We start from the raw sequence: 17676 nt of genomic DNA, 5'->3' as shown, positions 1-17676 counted from the left end.
ATCAAGGGTATTCAGTTAGGAAAAGAAGAAGTCAAATTGTCCCTGTTTGCAGATGACATGATTGTATATTTAGAAAACCCCATTGTCTCAGCCCAAAATCTCCTTCAGCTGATAAGCAACTTCAGCAAAGTCTCAGGATACAAAATTAATGTGCAAAAATCACAAGCATTCTTATACACCAGTAACAGACAAACAGAGAGCCAAATCATGAATGAACTTCCATTCACAATTGCTTCAAAGAGAATAAAATACCTAGGAATCCAACTTACAAGGGATGTAAAGGGCCTCTTCAAGGAGAACTACAAACCACTGCTCAGTGAAATAAAAGAGGACACAAACAAATGGAAGAACATACCATGCTCATGGATAGGAAGAATCAATATCGTGAAAATGGCCATACTGCCCAAGGTTATTTATAGATTCAATGCCATCCCCATCAAGCTACCAATGAGTTTCTTCACAGAATTGGAAAAAACTGCTTTAAAGTTCATATGGAACCAAAAAAGACCCCGCATTGCCAAGACAATCCTAGATCAAAAGAACAAAGCTGGAGGCATCACGCTACCTGACTTCAAACTATACTACAAGGCTACAGTAACCAAAACAGCATGGTACTGGTACCAAAACAGAGATATAGACCAATGGAACAGAACAGAGTCCTCAGAGATAATACCACACATCTACAGCCATCTGATCTTTGACAAACCTGAGAGAAACAAGAAATGGGGAAAGGATTCCCTATTTAATAAATGGTGCTGGGAAAATTGGCTAGCCATAGTAGAAATCTGAAACTGGATCCTTTCCTTACTCCTTATACGAAAATTAATTCAAGATGGATTAGAGACTTAAATGTTAGACCTAATACCATAAAAACCCTAGAAGAAAACCTAGGTAGTACCATTCAGGACATAGGCATGGGCAAAGACTTCATGTCTAAAACACCAAAAGCAACGGCAACAAAAGCCAAAATTGACAAATGGGATCTAATTAAACTAAAGACCTCCTGCACAGCAAAAGAAACTACCATCAGAGTGAACAGGCAACCTACAGAATGGGAGAAAATTTTTGCAATCTACTCATCTGACAAAGGGCTAATATCCAGAACCTACAAAGAACTCAAACAAATTTACAAGAAAAAAACAAACAACCCCATCAAAAAGTGGGCAAAGGATATGAACAGACATTTCTCAAAAGACGACATTCATACAGCCAACAGACACATGAAAAAATGCTCATCATCGCCGGCCATCAGAGAAATGTAAATCAAAACCACAATGAGATACCATCTCACACCAGTTAGAATGGCAATCATTCAAAAGTCAGGGAACAACAGGTGCTGGAGAGGATGTGGAGAAATAGGAACACTTTTACCCTGTTGGTGGGAGTGTAAACTAGTTCAACCATTATGGAAAACAGTATGGCGATTCCTCAAGGATCTAGAACTAGAAGTACCATATGACCCAGCCATCCCATTACTGGGTATATACCCAAAGGATTATAAATCATGCTGCTATAAAGACACATGCACACGTATGTTTATTGCAGCACTATTCACAATAGCAAAGACTTGGAATCAACCCAAATGTCCATCAGTGGCAGACTGGATTAAGAAAATGTGGCACATATACACCATGGAATACTACACAGCCATAAAAAAGGATGAGTTTGTGTCCTTTGTAGGGACATGGATGCAGCTGGAAGCCATCATTCTTAGCAAACTATCACAAGAACAGAAAACCAAACACCGCATGTTCTCACTCATAGGTGGGAACTGAACAATGAGATCACTTGGACTCGGGAAGGGGAACATCACACACCGCGGCCTATCATGGGGAGGGGGTAGGGGGGAAGGATTGCACTGGGAGTTATACCTGATGTAAATGACGAGTTGATGGGTGCTGACGAGTTGATGGGTGCAGCACAGCAACATGGCACAAGTATACATATGTAACAAACCTGCACGTTATGCACATGTACCCTAGAACTTAAAAGTATAATAATAAAAAAAAAAAAAAAAGAAAAGAATGAGATCATGTCCTTTGCAGGAACATAGATGAAGCTGGAAGCCATCATCCTCAGCAAACTAACACAGGAACAGAAAACCAAACACCACGTGTTCTCACTCCTAAGTGGGAGTTAAACAATGAGAACACATGGACGCAGGGAGGGGAAGAGCACACACCAGGGACTGTTGGGTGTTAGGGGGCAAGAGGATGGAGAGCATTAGGACAAAGACCTAATGCACGTGGGGCTTAAAACCTAGATGACAGGCTGACAGGTGCAGCAAACCACCACGGCACATGTGTACCTATGTAACAAACCTGCATGTTCTGCACATGTATCCAAGAACTTAAAGTAAAATTAAAAAAAAAAAAAAAAAAAGAAGAAGTGGGCTTTTGCTTTCTCTCTAGTTTTCTGTTATGTTCAATCAGTTCCTTTCCACCAAATTCTAGAGCTTTGAAGAAAGGCCACAAAAATCCACCTTTGGATTAAAAAAAAAAAATCATATCTCCCCAAAACACACAAATCACATGACAGATAACTTAGAGCAAATGTCTAGTATTCTAAAGAAAACAAACCAAAAGAAACAACAGGCAAAAAAACACCTCTCTGGTTTTGTCAAGAAACTTGTCTGAACATTTGAATATTAGTAGCCACATTTATCCCACATTTGCAAGGCAAAAAACTAAACTATAGCAACTAAACAGAGAGAAAAGAATGGAGTATGATCTGAAAGTGGCTACTGCTGCTTCATGAAGCTATCAAAAGTCAAATAACCTGGTAGTCTATTCTTTCTCATGCCTTAGCTGTAACAGAGAAGAAAACTGGCTTGGAACAAAACAATGAGAAATGAGGAGGAATACACTTTGATACACAGCTTGAAGACGCTCGTTCTGCTTCACTGTGATGGCAGTGCAAAGGAAGTGAGCCCGCAAAGGGTTCAGATGTCCTTCGACACCAGACTTCGCCGCTTACTTGTACTTCACTTATTTGTTACTTCTTCTATTCCTTCTCTCACTCACTTGCACATTCACCAACAAGTATTTATTAAGCACCTGCCTCAGTTCTGCCACAGGTGTGAGGAGGAAAACAGGAGTGAATGAGAACAAGAGGCGGCTTCAGCCACTGTAGGGACAGCACTCAGGGAGGGTGAGTTTTTTAAAGGCCCATGAAAATGTTCCAGACCTCAGAATAATTAGTTGGCTCCAAAATGAAAAAAGAAACTATAAAATTAGAAGTAATACACATTTAATTAAGTGTCTATGAAATATACCATCTCAACTATTTACAGCTCGACTCACATATATGATGATATATATTATACATGGAATCTGTGGGACAGATATGAGATTGCATACGTTTTAATACACTTGAAATGACATGGGGCAGAGCTTTCAAAAGTAAAAGTCCACGAAGGTCCTCAAATGTCCCCACATGATGGGCAGGACATCCCTCCTCTCCGAGGCACACACCAGCTGCCAAGATCGCCTTGTGAAATCCTGAAGAAAGTCGCATCCCTGAGCCTCAGTTTCCTTATGGAAACAAAATAAAACCATGGTCCTCTGGGCAGTTTTGAGAACCAAATAAAAAAAGTACACTGGAAAGTATTTCATAGGCTGGCAGAGATGAAAAGAAAAAGTGTTAACTCCTTACATCTTTATTCCTCCAGGTGGTGAATGCCTCTCGCTATGTTTGATGCTACACACCTGCTGCCCAAGCAGGCACTCAGAAGGGAAACGGATCTCTACACTGCCTAAAAATAAGGCTGCTTCCGTGCCCTCTGGCAGCCAACAGATGTTCACGATGGACAAATTCACACACAATCCAGGATGCTTCGTGTACAGATAAAACTTGGTCCATATCATGAGACTCCAAACAGACAAAGGTTAAAAAGGGGAGTTGGGGGGGAAGCTTATTTTAGTAAAAAATGAAACCGTTTTTCAATTAGTTTCAGTTCTAAGCAGACACCATCTTCTATTTGCCCTAAAAATGAGAAGCTGGAGACTGCTCCTCAATTCAGTTTTATTTCTCTCTTTTGTTGACACTTTGAGAAACACCTTAATTCTCCCGGCTAGCAACAACAGTAGGTAAAAGGGGAAAATACATTCAATTCTGGAAAGAAAGGATCACACAGCACAGCACAGAAATATATCCTAGGAGGCCATGTGATTTTATTCTTTGTCACTTTTCTCTTTTCCCTTTTCATCTCATGGACAACCATTTGGGGAATGGGGTAGGAGAGGGCTGGGGTGATGATGTGACCAGGTTAAAAGTAGCCCAGGACATAAAATACAAAAATGAAGAGGGGGAACAGTTATAAACTTCTGAAAATAGAAACTGACTGCCTCAAATGTGTTACTCCGGTACACCAGACCCTCCTTCTGAGTTCAAGATTCCCTCTGTGCCTCATCACAGGATGTGTTAAGATGATATACAGTGTGTTTAAATAAAACAAGAAAACAAACCAAGAAAAATTTAGCGTTATGAAGAATGAGCGTCTACTAAAAATACTCTAAAATGACTTCAAACATGAAATCACATTTAAAAAATAACTTTTTAATGACTTGGGCATAAGTGACTCAGGAACATATGGATTAAATTTCCTTCAAAATGCAAATGGCTTTAACAATTGGGGGAGACTTGTTTGGTTTGTAGGACACCGCTCTGAAAAGGAAAGAAGTCTGTCAAACGGTACTCATGTTAGCATCATTTTCTGGTGCTTTCTTTGGTGACAGAGTCAATTGGCCATAATGGCCATTACCTAAGAAAGTTGGAACAGCTTCCTTGGACTTAGTTTAACTCCCTTTTCCTATTTAGGCAAAGTATTCAACACGTTTATAATAAATGACTCTCCCTCACCCCTAATATCTCAAGCATCAAAAACAGGTCTACTTCTGTTTTTAAAAAAAAAAAAAAGGCTGAGCCGTCTTAGCCCAGAGCAAATGGCTATTGCCTCTTTGTGACAGTTGGGCACAGACTTATATACAGGGATGTTTTTCATTCTTTTAGCCCATTAGGAACTAAGGTCAAGAGACTGTCACTTTTTTTTTTTTTTTTCTTAAAAACACACATTTTAGACAAAACCTGCAACAATCAGGCTCTGTGTTACCTGCTGAGCCTTTGGTTTTTATCACACCAACCTCACACTCTCACCAATGCTACTGTCGCCACCACCGTGACTACAAAACACCTCAGGGTTCTGATGTGGGAAGAGTAGCTTCTAGTTGGTGGTGCCCACCTCACATCAGCCAGAGACAAAGCAACCCCTTGTTTATCCCTGCTTGACTTTTGGCCTGTGTCTATGCCTGGTCCATGCCTTGATGGATGGAAGGAAGGAAGGAAGGAAGGAAGGAAGGAAGGAAGGAAGGAAGGAAGGAAAGAAAGAAAAAAATCCCTTAGCAATCATAGTGTTTACTGTTTCCAAAAGGCACCCTCAAATATCATTTCCTTCCATCTTGGAGGACAGTTATGACAAGTACTGAATCCACTTCTTAGATGAGGAAATTGAAAGCTGAGGTTCAGGGAAAAGCCACATAGCAACAACTAGCCATTCTGCAAACACTGATTATACTTTCATGCCTTGGCTTCTTTTATTGTTTCCGTTGGTTAATTTTTAATAGTCACCCCCTCTAGAAGGTCAACTACCCCACTTAAAAATGCCCTGTTTTCAAGGGTCAGAACAAATGCCACGTTTCAGAGAAAGTGCTCAAACATTCAATCTCCAAGTGCGATGCTCTTGTTTGTGTGTCAAGGTGGGGGCTAGGCTATCATCTCAGGTTATTCAATTAAACACTAATCAGAGTGCTGCTGTGAAGGTATCTGGTAGATGTGATGAAAGTCCATAATCAGCTGACTTTAAGGGAGATTATTTTAGGTAATGTGGATGAGCCTGATTCAATTGGTTAAAAGGCTTTAAGAGCAGAGCTGAAACTTCCCTGAAGAAGAAGAAATTCTGCTTGTGGACTGCAGCTTCAGCCATGCGCCTGCAAGTTCCTGCTCACTCTTCTGGACGGCCTGCCCTACAGATTTTGGACTTGCCTGCTCAGCCCCCACAATCGCGTAAGCACTTCCTTGCAATAATAGCTCTTAATATATGTCTCCACTGGTTTTGTCTCCTGGTTGAACCTTAAGTGATAAACCAGGTAATATCCCCTCTGTGTTCCTACAGTTTATACAACTCTTACATCATTTCCAGCTTATTGCTGGTACTGTAACTTCTTTGTAGGTAGGCTCATGTCTCCTATCTTTGTAAACCACAGAGCACTAAATATGTGCTGCAAGAATTAAATTATGTTATGCAAGAGCCCGACAGAGGGTGCTTCACCTTCCTGTGAGATAAGTAAAACTCATACAAAATGCTCATGAAGAGATATAAGTAGCAAAAGAGCCTCATGGCCTTCGAAGTAATTTTACTGAAGAAATATTACTGTCACCTACCAACAGGTTACAGAGTTTCCCTTCATTGTACAGGACAGTCCTATGCATGCAGGGTATTTAACATTCCTGGGTCCCCGGCACTGAATGAAAATTATATCCCCTTTACCCTGACTCCTATCATTTCAACAACCTAAAAGCCCTCTCACACACACGTTTGCAAATGCCTGTTGGGGGTGTGGACACACTACGCCCTTCTCTAGCTAAGAATTACCTTCTTTCCACTATAACAATTAAAATGTATCAAGCTACAGAGAGAAAAATTACTACAACAATGACTTCTACAACGAGTTGTAGAATTACGGATCAGAAAAGTGGAATTCCACTAATAGATTATCATGAAGGCCAAAAAGCCCTCACATGTATAAAGTTAGAGGTGGGATAAGAATTCTCAACTTCAGATATTTTATTCAGGCTAATTTATATAATCTCTTTATTAATTCAACAAGTACTTAACAGCCCTCCTATGAGCCAGACACAGTTTGTTACCAGATCATGGGAAAAAAGCTAGGAAGATTTTCATCAAGTATGGAGGGTACACTTGGGATATCCTGACTTGAAATATTTGTTATGTGGGATTTACGCAATTTACTCTTGGGAACTGAAGCCACCTCACAAAGAGTTGGTCCATTTTCTATAACAGATCTCAGGTGATATAGATCTGCATCACAGCATCATCAGGGAATCTGTTAGAAAAACAAATTCTCAGACCCAATCCCAGAACAACTAAATCAGGAATTCTGAGAGTGGGATCCAGCAATGGTTCTCAAATTTTAGTGTACAACAGAATCACACCTGCAGAGCTTATTAAAACACAGAATCCTGCATCTCACACCCAAAGCTTCTGGTGCAGATCTCCCATGCTCCACAACCCACCCCACTCCCATTTCTACAAAAAAAAAAAAAAAAAAAAAAAAATTAAGAAGGATGTGGTGGCCTATGCCTGTAGTCTCAGCTGGCTATTCACAAGGTTGAGGTGGGGGGATTGCTTGAGCCCAGGAGTTTGAGGCCACTGTCCAAAAATGTGCATTTCTAACAAGCTTCCAGGCAACACTTTTAGAACCAGTGCTCTAGATCTGCACTGATACAATGGCCATCAGGCACACATAGCTATTTAAATTTATATGAATTAAAATTATGTATAGCTGAAAACTCAATTCCTCAGTTGCACTAAGTTGTACTTATTTCTACATCCTCACCTCCTACTATCCATTTGTAAATGCATTCCACATGCTCAGCACTTGTGGCTAGTGGCTACCATATTGGACAATGAAAACACAGAGCACGTCCGTTACTGCAGATACTTCTACTGAACAGTGTTGCTTTCGGGCTACTGAGGAGGCCCCTAGAAGAATCCCTTCTATCTAGTTAGGTACCATAGGCAGAGAAAACTGATACCAAGGATGAGCCTTACGGTGAAGAGTGCAAGGACAGATGGCCCAAATTGCAGGCATTGCTTGTGGTTGACCTGCTTCTCACCTGGGGAACTCTCCACAGCTCCAAGATGAGTAGCATCAAGGATCTATTTATTTAACACTAGTTAACTACTCTCCTAAATAATGCTGGAAAAGCTAGCAATTTATTGAGACAATCATATGGTTTTTGTTTTATGTGACGAATCACATTTATTGATTTGCGTATATTGAACCAACCTTATATCCCAGGAATGATGCCTACTCGATCATGGTAAATTAACTTTTTGATGTGCTGCTATATTAAGTTTGCTAGTATTTTGTTGAGGATTTTTGTGTCTACGTTCATCAGTGATATTGGCCCGTGGTTTTTTTCATTGTGTCTTTGCTATAAACTTCGTGCTTTTTCAAGCAGTTGCGGTTCTCCTGTCTAGCCCGCTGCCTCTAGACTATGCTGTAAGTCCTCTCAATGAACTCTATGTCTTGTTCACTGGCTCTGGGTCTCTTCCGTAGCCTCTCAAACATGGTGCCATCCCTAAAAGTCAACAGGGGTCCAGGATGATGGCACATGGAGCTCTACTGAGTCTCTCAATGTATACGACTCCGAGACTGAACTCTAATTCCTGTAAACCTGAACTACTTCCAACTTTCCAGCGGTTTTGGCCAAAAACCTTAGTCATTCTTCCCTTCTCTCTCTCACAATTGCAAGCATTCTGTCAAAAAACCCTTTTATTTTTCCTGCAAAATGTGTCCAGAAGCTGACCTCTTTATACCTCCTCCACAGCTACTACCTAAGTGCAGCCGAGTCCTCTCTTGCCTGGATTACTGCAATGGACTCCTTCCTAACTGGTCTTCCGCTTTTACCCTTGCTGCTTCTATCAGTTTCCTAGGGTTGCTATAACAAATTATCACAAACTGAGTTCCTTAAAACAACAGAACTTTATTCTCTTGCAGTTTGGGAAGCCAGAAGTCTGACATCAAGGTTGTTGGCAGGGTTAGTTCCTTCTGGAGGCTCTGTGGGAGAACCCATTCCATGCCTCTAGCCTTGGGTGGTGCTGGCCATCCTTGGTGTTCCCTGGCTTGTGACTGCTCTCCAATCTGTCTTCACATGGCTCATTCATCCGTGTCTGCTTTCTCCATTTCTGTCTCTTATCAGGACACCTGTCCCTAACCCAGGATGGTCTCATCTTGAGATCCTTACCTTAATTACCTGCAAAGAGCCTTATTTCAAATGAGGTCATACGTGGAGGTTCTGGGTTGTCATATCTTTCGGAGGATAGCATTCAGCCCACTATGCTGCTCTATAAATTATTCTCAATACAGCAGCCACAGTGATCTTTCTAAGTTGAATTAGATTATGCTACTCCTTTGTGCAAAACCCTCTAATGGGTCCATCTCATTCAGGGAAAAATCAGAGTCCTAGATGGCCTACAAGGCCCTGTGTGACCTGGTTCTTATTTCTACATCCTCATCTTCTACTGTCTGTTTGTAAGGAACAGTGGCTCTCACCAATGGATATAAAAAGAAGTGAAAAGTTTTGAGATGTATCTTGAGTTACCATCAAAAAGGCTTGGTTACTCACTACATCCAAAAGGCCATACTTGGAAAGGAATGAGCTGCAAAGGTATAAAAGAATTATAAATTCAGTTTGTACATGATGCATCTGAGATGTCCTTGAGTACATTTATACGTAATTTTAGAAGCTCAGAAAGAAAACTGGGCTGAAGAGATAAATTTGGAAGTTGCCAGCATATAAATAGCAACTAAAGCCTTGGGAGAAGAAAAGAAGACCTAGAATTAAGTCATTAGGGAGGCTGATATTCAAAGGTAAAGTGGAGGTGGGTGGGCCTGCAAAGACGACCCAGGAAAGAGACCAGACCATAGCAGGAAAGCCAGGAAAGTGTGACACTGGGAAAACAAGAAAGAAAAAAAGGAATGGTTTTAAGGAAGGAGTAGTTAACTATGTTAAGTAAATTTGGGGAAGGAAAGTGACTCCAGGCCTTAGCGACATAGAAGGTGCAGGGGAACTTAGCTAGAACTGTTTCATTGGAATAATGGGAGTAGCAACACGATTGTAGTAGTAGAGGCAAGATTCAAAGTTGAAGAGGACAATATGAATGGAAATGGAAAGGGAAGGGATGGTTACTGAAAGGCTGCTGTGGGTTATTGCATACTCACTTGCTCTCTTCCTCTCTCTCTCAAGATAGGAGAGGAGAGAGACTAAGAATATGTTTCGGTGTTGATGGAAGGGATCCAGTAGAGACTCAGAGGCTGAAGACACAAGGGAAAAGGGAATAATCAATGACAAAATATTTTTGTGAGAAGTTGGGGTAGGTGGGTGAAGGATTAGCTTTTGATAAGGGAAGAAGACTTCCCTGCCCAGGTGTCAGGAAGGAACAAGTTAAGTAGGGGGTGGTGAGTACAGAATAGGTACATTTGTAGTTTTCATGATGGGAGGTTGGGGGCATTACCCAGGGGTGGATTCCAGTTTCTTAGGGAAGGTCTAGGATAGTTGAGAGGTTAATGTGCATGTGTAACAGGCTCAGTCTGCTCTGCTGAGTCATGTTCTCTAATAAGGTTTAGCTGCCAGATCCACGTTCCAAGAAGCCTAGTGGCCAGGCTCACTCAAGTCTGGGATTTTTCCAGGTAAGTGGAAGAAAGGCTGAGAAGCAAGGACATGGAAGGTATTTATAAAAACCAGAAATCTAAGCAGCGGAGGGAGGAAAGCAAGACCACAAAGTAAGAAATCAATGAACTGGAAAGGAAGACAAAGAACACTGGGAGTTGATTACTCAGAACACTGGAGTCACCTGCGAGTAATCAGAACTTCAAATGTTAAATCCATCAATGTGGAGAGCCCAGTGTATCTATTAACCAAAAGAAAAGTAAAGGGGTTTTAGATAAGCTACTTTACTACCAAGCACAAGTCTACTTTCTATCTAAGAGGACCAGAGGGAGCTTAATGCTGGAAAAGTAGGAAGGAGGTATTGTAATTCAAGGAATATCATTCCAAATCTGGATTCTGTACCATGATGCCTGGTAAATGATTCCAAGAAAAGGTGCTTTACTGATTTTGCTACAGCCGCTATAAGTGTTCTATACAGAAATTTTACTGGATTATTTTACTCTCAAGCACAGTGGTTCTCAACCAGGGGTGATTTTGCTCCCCAGGAGACAACTGGCAATGTCCGGGGACACTTTTGGGGGTCTGAACTAGGGGAGAGGTGCACTTGCATCTAGTGGATAGAGGCCAGGGATGCTACTTAACACTGCACAATACACAGGACAGTCACACTCACCTCCACAAGGAATCATCCAGCCCAAAGTTCCAATAGTGCCAAGGCTGAGAACCCTACTCGAGAACAAAAGCACTTGAAAAAGCAGTCTATTTACATCCAAGAGAAGAGGGCTCAACTCTGGATCAAAGTAATCAACCATCTTCAAATTTTCTGTACCATAAACCTACCAGTGGCCTAAATAAGACTATCTTCATTTTCAGAAAAGGCATCAAAATAGGCAGAAAGGTACAAGCTTTACATGTAAGAAAGCATATGGTAGGTACCTGATGCCTTCCTCCTTCCTTGTCTGCCTTTTCTCATTTTCTTGTTTCTTTCTGGAAAGATTATCATCTGTGTTCTTCACTAGTTCCTGCATACTGGAACATTAAATTGCAACCACAAATTAATTTCAATAAAATCCTCTTACGAGAAGTAAACATAAAAGTCTGAAGAATTTAGTAAGATGGCCTTTTGCCCATATACAGAAATGATTAAAGACTAGACTGTGATTACATTCTGAGCAGAGTAACATAATTAGCAAATTTATGAATGGGTCTCCTTTTCACAGTTCTGTCAGGGCTAATTACTTGTATTAATTAGAACTGTCAACACATGAATATGCTTGTTGAAGCCACTTCCTATGGTAAAATATGAGACTTGTAAATACCAAGGCACTTGGAAAGACGCAAAGACTTTCATTTATTAGCAACTCTAAATGATGCAGAACCACCGACTGCACAATGAGCCTTGGGAATTGACTGTAAATAGATTCCTAGTTAATGAATTTGCTATTTTTTCTTTCTTGCTTAGGCATTAGTCTCAGTTCAGCCTTTGGATGAAATGTCCAATATATCACCACTTTAGACTGCAGCAAGGATAAGGAAAGAATTCCACAGGTTACTGGAAAGAGTAGCTGGGATGTCTAAGCTAAGCAGGAGGGAGTTCCCGTCTCTTCTCTGATTGGTCTGAAATGGGTGTAAAATGAATTTTAAGAAATGATGAAGTGATAGGGGAAAGACACCCGAGGCATTAAGAATGACAGACTGAACATCAATTATAACTCCATTTGAACCTAAGTGGGCAAGTTACTTAGCTGCTCTGCACCTTGGTTTCCTCACCTGAAAAATGGGGATCACAAAAATGGGGACAGCAACAGAACCTGTGATGGGTTACCGTGAGCCTTACACAAGTTAATGTGTGGAAAGCAGGCAGACCAGTGGTCAGTACAAGGTATGTACCAGCTGTTACTGTTTTCGTATTATCATCATCTGGATGGGGGTGGAAACACAAAGAACCGAGCATTCCTAAAATTAGATATAGGGGCAATATACAGAGTGGTTAAGAGCTCTAGAGTCAGATAGGTCTGGGTTCACACCTGATTCCATCACTCACTCAGTTTCCTCTCTGCCTTAATTGTACCTTACTTCATGAGTTCTTGTGAAAAGTAAATGAAAAAAAATGCATGAAATGTACTTGATATTCCTGGTACATAAAGGGACTTGCTAAATGTTACTGCTTAAGTATCCATTACCCTTACTATCTTTTTGGAGAAATCTCCAAAATTGATTGAAACGGAAGTAAAAAGAACGATTTCTGTAAGTGACCTAAGATAGGTGAGGAGAGAAAACACGTGGCAGAGGAGAAAGAGGAAGAGGTAAGAAAAGGAAACAGACTCAGTGCCTTCCTGGTGCCAGTGCCCTCCATCTCCTGTCTCAGGTAGGCATCCCACCCAGCTGCCCCACGAGGAGGGTATAATATACCTCCCTACCCACAAAATACCCATAATCCCTTAGGACCCCGTTCACGGAGGAGAGACAGAGCCGGGATTCCAACTGAGATGTGACTGACTGCAAAGCCCATGCCATGTTGAGGTTGTGAAAGCAAGGCTTTCAAAGGGCTGTCTTCATCACAGACTGAGGGGAATAGAGATTCTAGGCTCTTTCTGCCTACTCCTGCACCCCTTTTTATGCTTTACATAAATTAAATAACACAGCAATGAAACTCTTAATAGGCAGTGCTTGTTCTGGCTGGCTGGCTAAATCTCACCTGATAACCACCATCAAATAACTACCATAAAACAATTTCAAATTAAGATCAGTTAGCAACAATCTAAAAAAGCAGAATTTTTCTTGTTCTATGTTTATTGTACAAGGTCTTTCCAGATATTCGAATCTCTGACAGTGGAAAAAGATGAACCCCCTTATGAGTGCTGCAGGGGGCATGAAGGGAATGGCTGAGGAGAGTGTCTGCTAAGGTCCCTCCCAACTCAAGCATCTTATTTCTGAATATAGCGAGATGTCAATATTAGAGCTCATTTCAACTGGAAATCCACTTCTGTATATATATTAATTTATATAATTAGCTAATAAAATAAGTTGATAACCCCTAATTTTGCCTTGAAATCTGGTAACACCGTAAAAATCAATTTGGTCAAAATTTTAGAGCATCGAAATAACCTAACACATACAAAGAAAATTTAGTTGGAGGATGTTCTGGGACCTTTCACAAACATGCCCAGTTACATATAAAGTAACAGAAAATCCACTGGTGTTCTTAATGACATGTTGGTCAGCATTCCAATGCAATCAGCTAAAAGAGTGAAATTCCCTTATGCACAGAATAGGCTGGACATGAAGTGATGCCAAAATAACAGACTTATCAACACAAGAAAAGATGTTCAATGTAATTATTCATTCATGAGGGAAACACACATGAAAATCACAAGATGGCACTGACTGGGTTAAGTTAAAAAGACTGACCACAGCAAGTGTTGGGGAGGATAGGGAGGACCTTGAACTCTCAAACACTGGTGGAGAGAATGTAAAATAGAACAGCACTTTGGAAAACAGTTTGACAGTTTACTAAAACATAAACGTGGCCAGGTGCGGTGGCTCACGCCTGTAATCCCAGCACTTAGGAGGCCAAGGTGGGCAGATCACAAGGTCAGGAGTTTGAGACCATTCTGGCTAACACGGTGAAATCCCATCTCTACTAAAAGTACAAAAATTAGCCAGGTGTGGTGGCGTGCACCTGTAGTCCCAGCTATTCAGAAGGCTGAGGCAGGAGAATCATTTGAACCCGGGAGGCAGAGGTTGCAGTGAGCTGAGATCGTGCCACTGCACTCCAGCCTGGGCAACAGGGCGAGACTCCATCTCAACAAACAAACAAACAAACACAACAACAGAAAAACGTAAACATACACTTTCCACACAACCCAATGATTCCACTCCTAGGTATGTACCCAACAGTAATGAAAGCATACGTCCTTAAAATTACTTGTAAATGAATGTTCACAGTTGCTTTATTTGCCACAGCCAAAAACTGGAAATCCAAATGTTTATGGTATATCTGTACAATAGACTACTACTTGGCAATGAAAAGGGATGAACTATTAATACACCTAGTGATATGGATAAACCCCAAAGTAGCTACGCTGAGTAAATTAAGTCAGACAACAAAAATATATGTGGTATGTTTCTGTTTATAAAAATTTTACAAAATGCAAACTAAACCACAGAGACAGAAGACCAGTGTCTTGTAGGGATAAGGGCGGAGGAGGGTAGGAATAAATTACCAAGAGGCAGAGGAATCTGTTGGGTGTGATGGCTATGTTAATTATCTTGATTATGGGTTATATGTCAATAAAATGATAAAAATTAATCTTTACAAATTCTTTGAGAAAAGAACAGACTTCATTTCATATCCAAATTAATAACTGTATAGCTCTCTACATGTAATACGGTGCCTTCTTAAACACCATCTCATTTGATCCTTACAAAAAGAAGGTATTATTATTCCTAGAACAATTTTTGTACTACAACCCAGATTTCAGTTAAGAAATCGAGACTCAATAGGCCCCACAATTCGCCACTGCTTTAATGAGATTTATGGGTTATCTGTTCGGCTCCTGAAGACATTTAGATTTGCTGAGGCTGCTCTATGCTAAAAAGAACTATTATCAATAGGATAAGGTGGCTCCAGGCACATATATTATGATCCTTGAGGTTTATCATGTTAACCAGAGTATGGTTTTATAAAATCTTAAAATCCTTTAAGAGATCTCAAAAGATCAGAAAGGGGAAGAAAAAAAGCCTTATGTCTAGCTCTAACTGAATCAAGGGAATGAACTCAAAGAGGGATTAGGGACTGGGTATCCAACTCCTGGAGTCTGTGAAAAAGAAATGGCCCCAAGAATCTGGCATCTTTAAAATTTCAATATCCCAGCTTTACACACACACACACACACACACCCACCCACCCACCCAGAAAAATCCTTCATCCTAAATTCAAACTGCTCAATTTGGAATACCACACAGTAAGCTTCAGTTTTTCTCCTCTATTATTAGGATAACATACCTACTTTAAGAAAAAATAATTGCTTCATTGAGATTTTACTCAACAGCTTAATTGAGATTTCATTTCTATACTACACAATTCGCCTATTTAGAGTGGACAATTCAATGCCTTTTATGATGTTCACAGAGGTGTATAATCATTACCACAATCAATTTTAGAACATCTTTATCACCCCAAAGAGAAACTCTATGCCAATTAGCAATCACCCCCTATTTCTTCTCTCACTGCCCACCTGCTACCTTTAGCCCTTGGCTCCACCAATCCACTCTCTGTCTTCATGGATTGCCTATTATGGCCACTTCATATTGATTGAATCATATAATGTGGCCATGTGTCACTGGCTTCTTTCACTTAGCATAATACTTTCAGGTTCATCCACCTTGTAGCCTGTATTAGCACTTCATTACTTTTTAGGGCCATATAATATTCCATTGTATGCATATACATTTTATTTATCAATCTGATCAGCATTTGGGTTGTTTCTGCTTTTTGGCCATTATGAATAATATTATAATAAATCTTCATATACAAGTTTTTGTACAGGTATATGTTTTCATTTCTTTTAAAAATCAGTGATGAATATATTCAGGTTAAACTGTATGTTTAACCTTCTGAGGAACTGCCAGACTATTGTCTGAAGCAGCTATACAATTTTACAATCCTATCAGTTTTGGGTGAGGGTTCTAATTTCTCTTTATCCTTGCTAGCCTAAGATTGCCTTTAAAAATAATTATTATAGCCATCCTAGTGGATGTGAAGTGGTATCTCATTGTGGTTTTGATCAGAATTTCCTTGATGGCTAATGGCATAGAGCTTATTTTCATGTGCTTGTGGGACTTCTGTATATCTTCTTTGGAGAAACGTCTATTCAGATCATTTGCCCATTTCTGAGTGGGCTGTCTTTTGGTTATTGAATTGTAAGAGTTCCTCATATAGACTTGATAAAAGTCCCTTATCAGATACATGGTTTGCAAATATTTCCTCCCAATCTGTGATGATCTTTTCACTACTTTTTTTTCTTCCTTCTTTTTTTTGGGGGTCGGGGGGTGGGTAGAGAGTGGGTCTTGAGACTCAAGCTGGTCTTGAACTTCTGGCTTCAAGCAATTCTCATGTCTTAGCCTTCCAAAGTGCTGACATTGCAGGCATCATGAGCCACTGTGCCTGGCCTCTTTTCACTTCTTTGATAGTACCCTTTGTAGCACAAACATTTTTTAGTTTTGATAAAGTTCAATTTATCTATTTTTCTCTTGTGTTATTCTCTTGGTGCCTAATCCAAGGTCATGGAGATGTCCATCTATATTTTCTTCTAAGAGTTTTCGAGTGTTAGCTCTTACATTTAGATTACTGAGCTGGTTCCACACCTGATCCTGCACGTTACCCACTGTCAGTAGTAGCAAACCATATCAAGTGCGTGATGTGCCTTCACATCGGGCCCTTTTGGTTATTTGTGCTTAAAACAATACTGGAATCTGGGGTGAATTTCATCCTGCCTTTCTGCCTCCATGGGCAGTATCACTAAAATGAATAAAGAATCGATTTTTGCTAAGATCTATTACAGATGGGAAATTCCATAAACTTCAAAGATACCACATTGAGACCACCAATCAAGAAATATTCTTATCTTTTTCAACTTTGAAGTAGTAAGTAAACAAGAGCACAGAAGCAGGTGTGGAGGACACACATAAGCTAGAAGGACAGAGGAACACAATAAGGGGTGATTTGGCCCGAACATCACATTGCCAAAGAGCTGGTCTAACTGCCAGAAGCCACGCAGGTCAGTGACACCATGAGCCCTCTGTCTCTGTGTCATGCTTAGGATTCCTGCAGCTCGCTGCTTCTGGCTAGTGTCCTTTCCTATATCCCTTGCTGCAGCTTCTGTCATTTGTCCTAACGTTTCTGAGCACGGGGGAGGCAGATCTTTCTGTTAGCAGTTCTGGGGAAGAGAAAACCTAATAATTAGAAGATTCTGGGCCCCAAGTCATTTCTCCACTCGGAATTCTAACAAAGATGTCAGAGTACAAAAGATACAGCCCAAACATAGATGAACACTGACGACAACAACAACAACAACAAATTTTATCTTCCCAGCAGAATGTGTGACCTACACCCTGAAATCATGAGCGGGAGACCTTAGGGCCTGGTGATAATAGGTAACACATGATAACACCAGGCTTGCGTGTCTTCTGGGGAATGAA

The 17676-nt window shown here is 40.5% G+C and overlaps 1 protein-coding gene and 1 non-coding gene across 18 annotated transcripts in view; one reads left to right on the top strand and one right to left on the bottom strand.

Annotated features, from left to right (window-relative positions):
- Positions 1-17676, bottom strand: part of LOC105473986 (rhomboid domain containing 1) — a 182587-nt gene that overhangs the window by 48476 nt on the left and 116435 nt on the right. For 3 of the 17 annotated variants that reach the window (XR_011610096.1, XR_011610101.1, XR_011610099.1), the window contains one exon: positions 11410-11502. The exons of 12 other annotated variants lie outside the window; for them this stretch is intronic. The gene's annotated coding sequence lies outside the window, so the exon portion shown is untranslated. Of the gene's footprint in view, positions 1-4903; positions 9058-10025; positions 11200-11409; positions 11503-17676 lie in introns of those variants that run through there. 2 more of the 17 variants (XR_011610097.1, XR_011610098.1) reach the window with 2 other exon arrangements.
- Positions 5196-5329, top strand: LOC112425254 (small nucleolar RNA SNORA48). Its single transcript, XR_003016321.2, has one exon. It is a non-coding gene; the product is annotated as a small nucleolar RNA SNORA48 (small nucleolar RNA).

The sequence above is a fragment of the Macaca nemestrina genome, chromosome 11 (genome assembly GCF_043159975.1).
Source record: "Macaca nemestrina isolate mMacNem1 chromosome 11, mMacNem.hap1, whole genome shotgun sequence".
NCBI lineage: Eukaryota > Metazoa > Chordata > Mammalia > Primates > Cercopithecidae > Macaca > Macaca nemestrina.
This window is presented reverse-complemented; position numbering and strand designations above follow the sequence as displayed.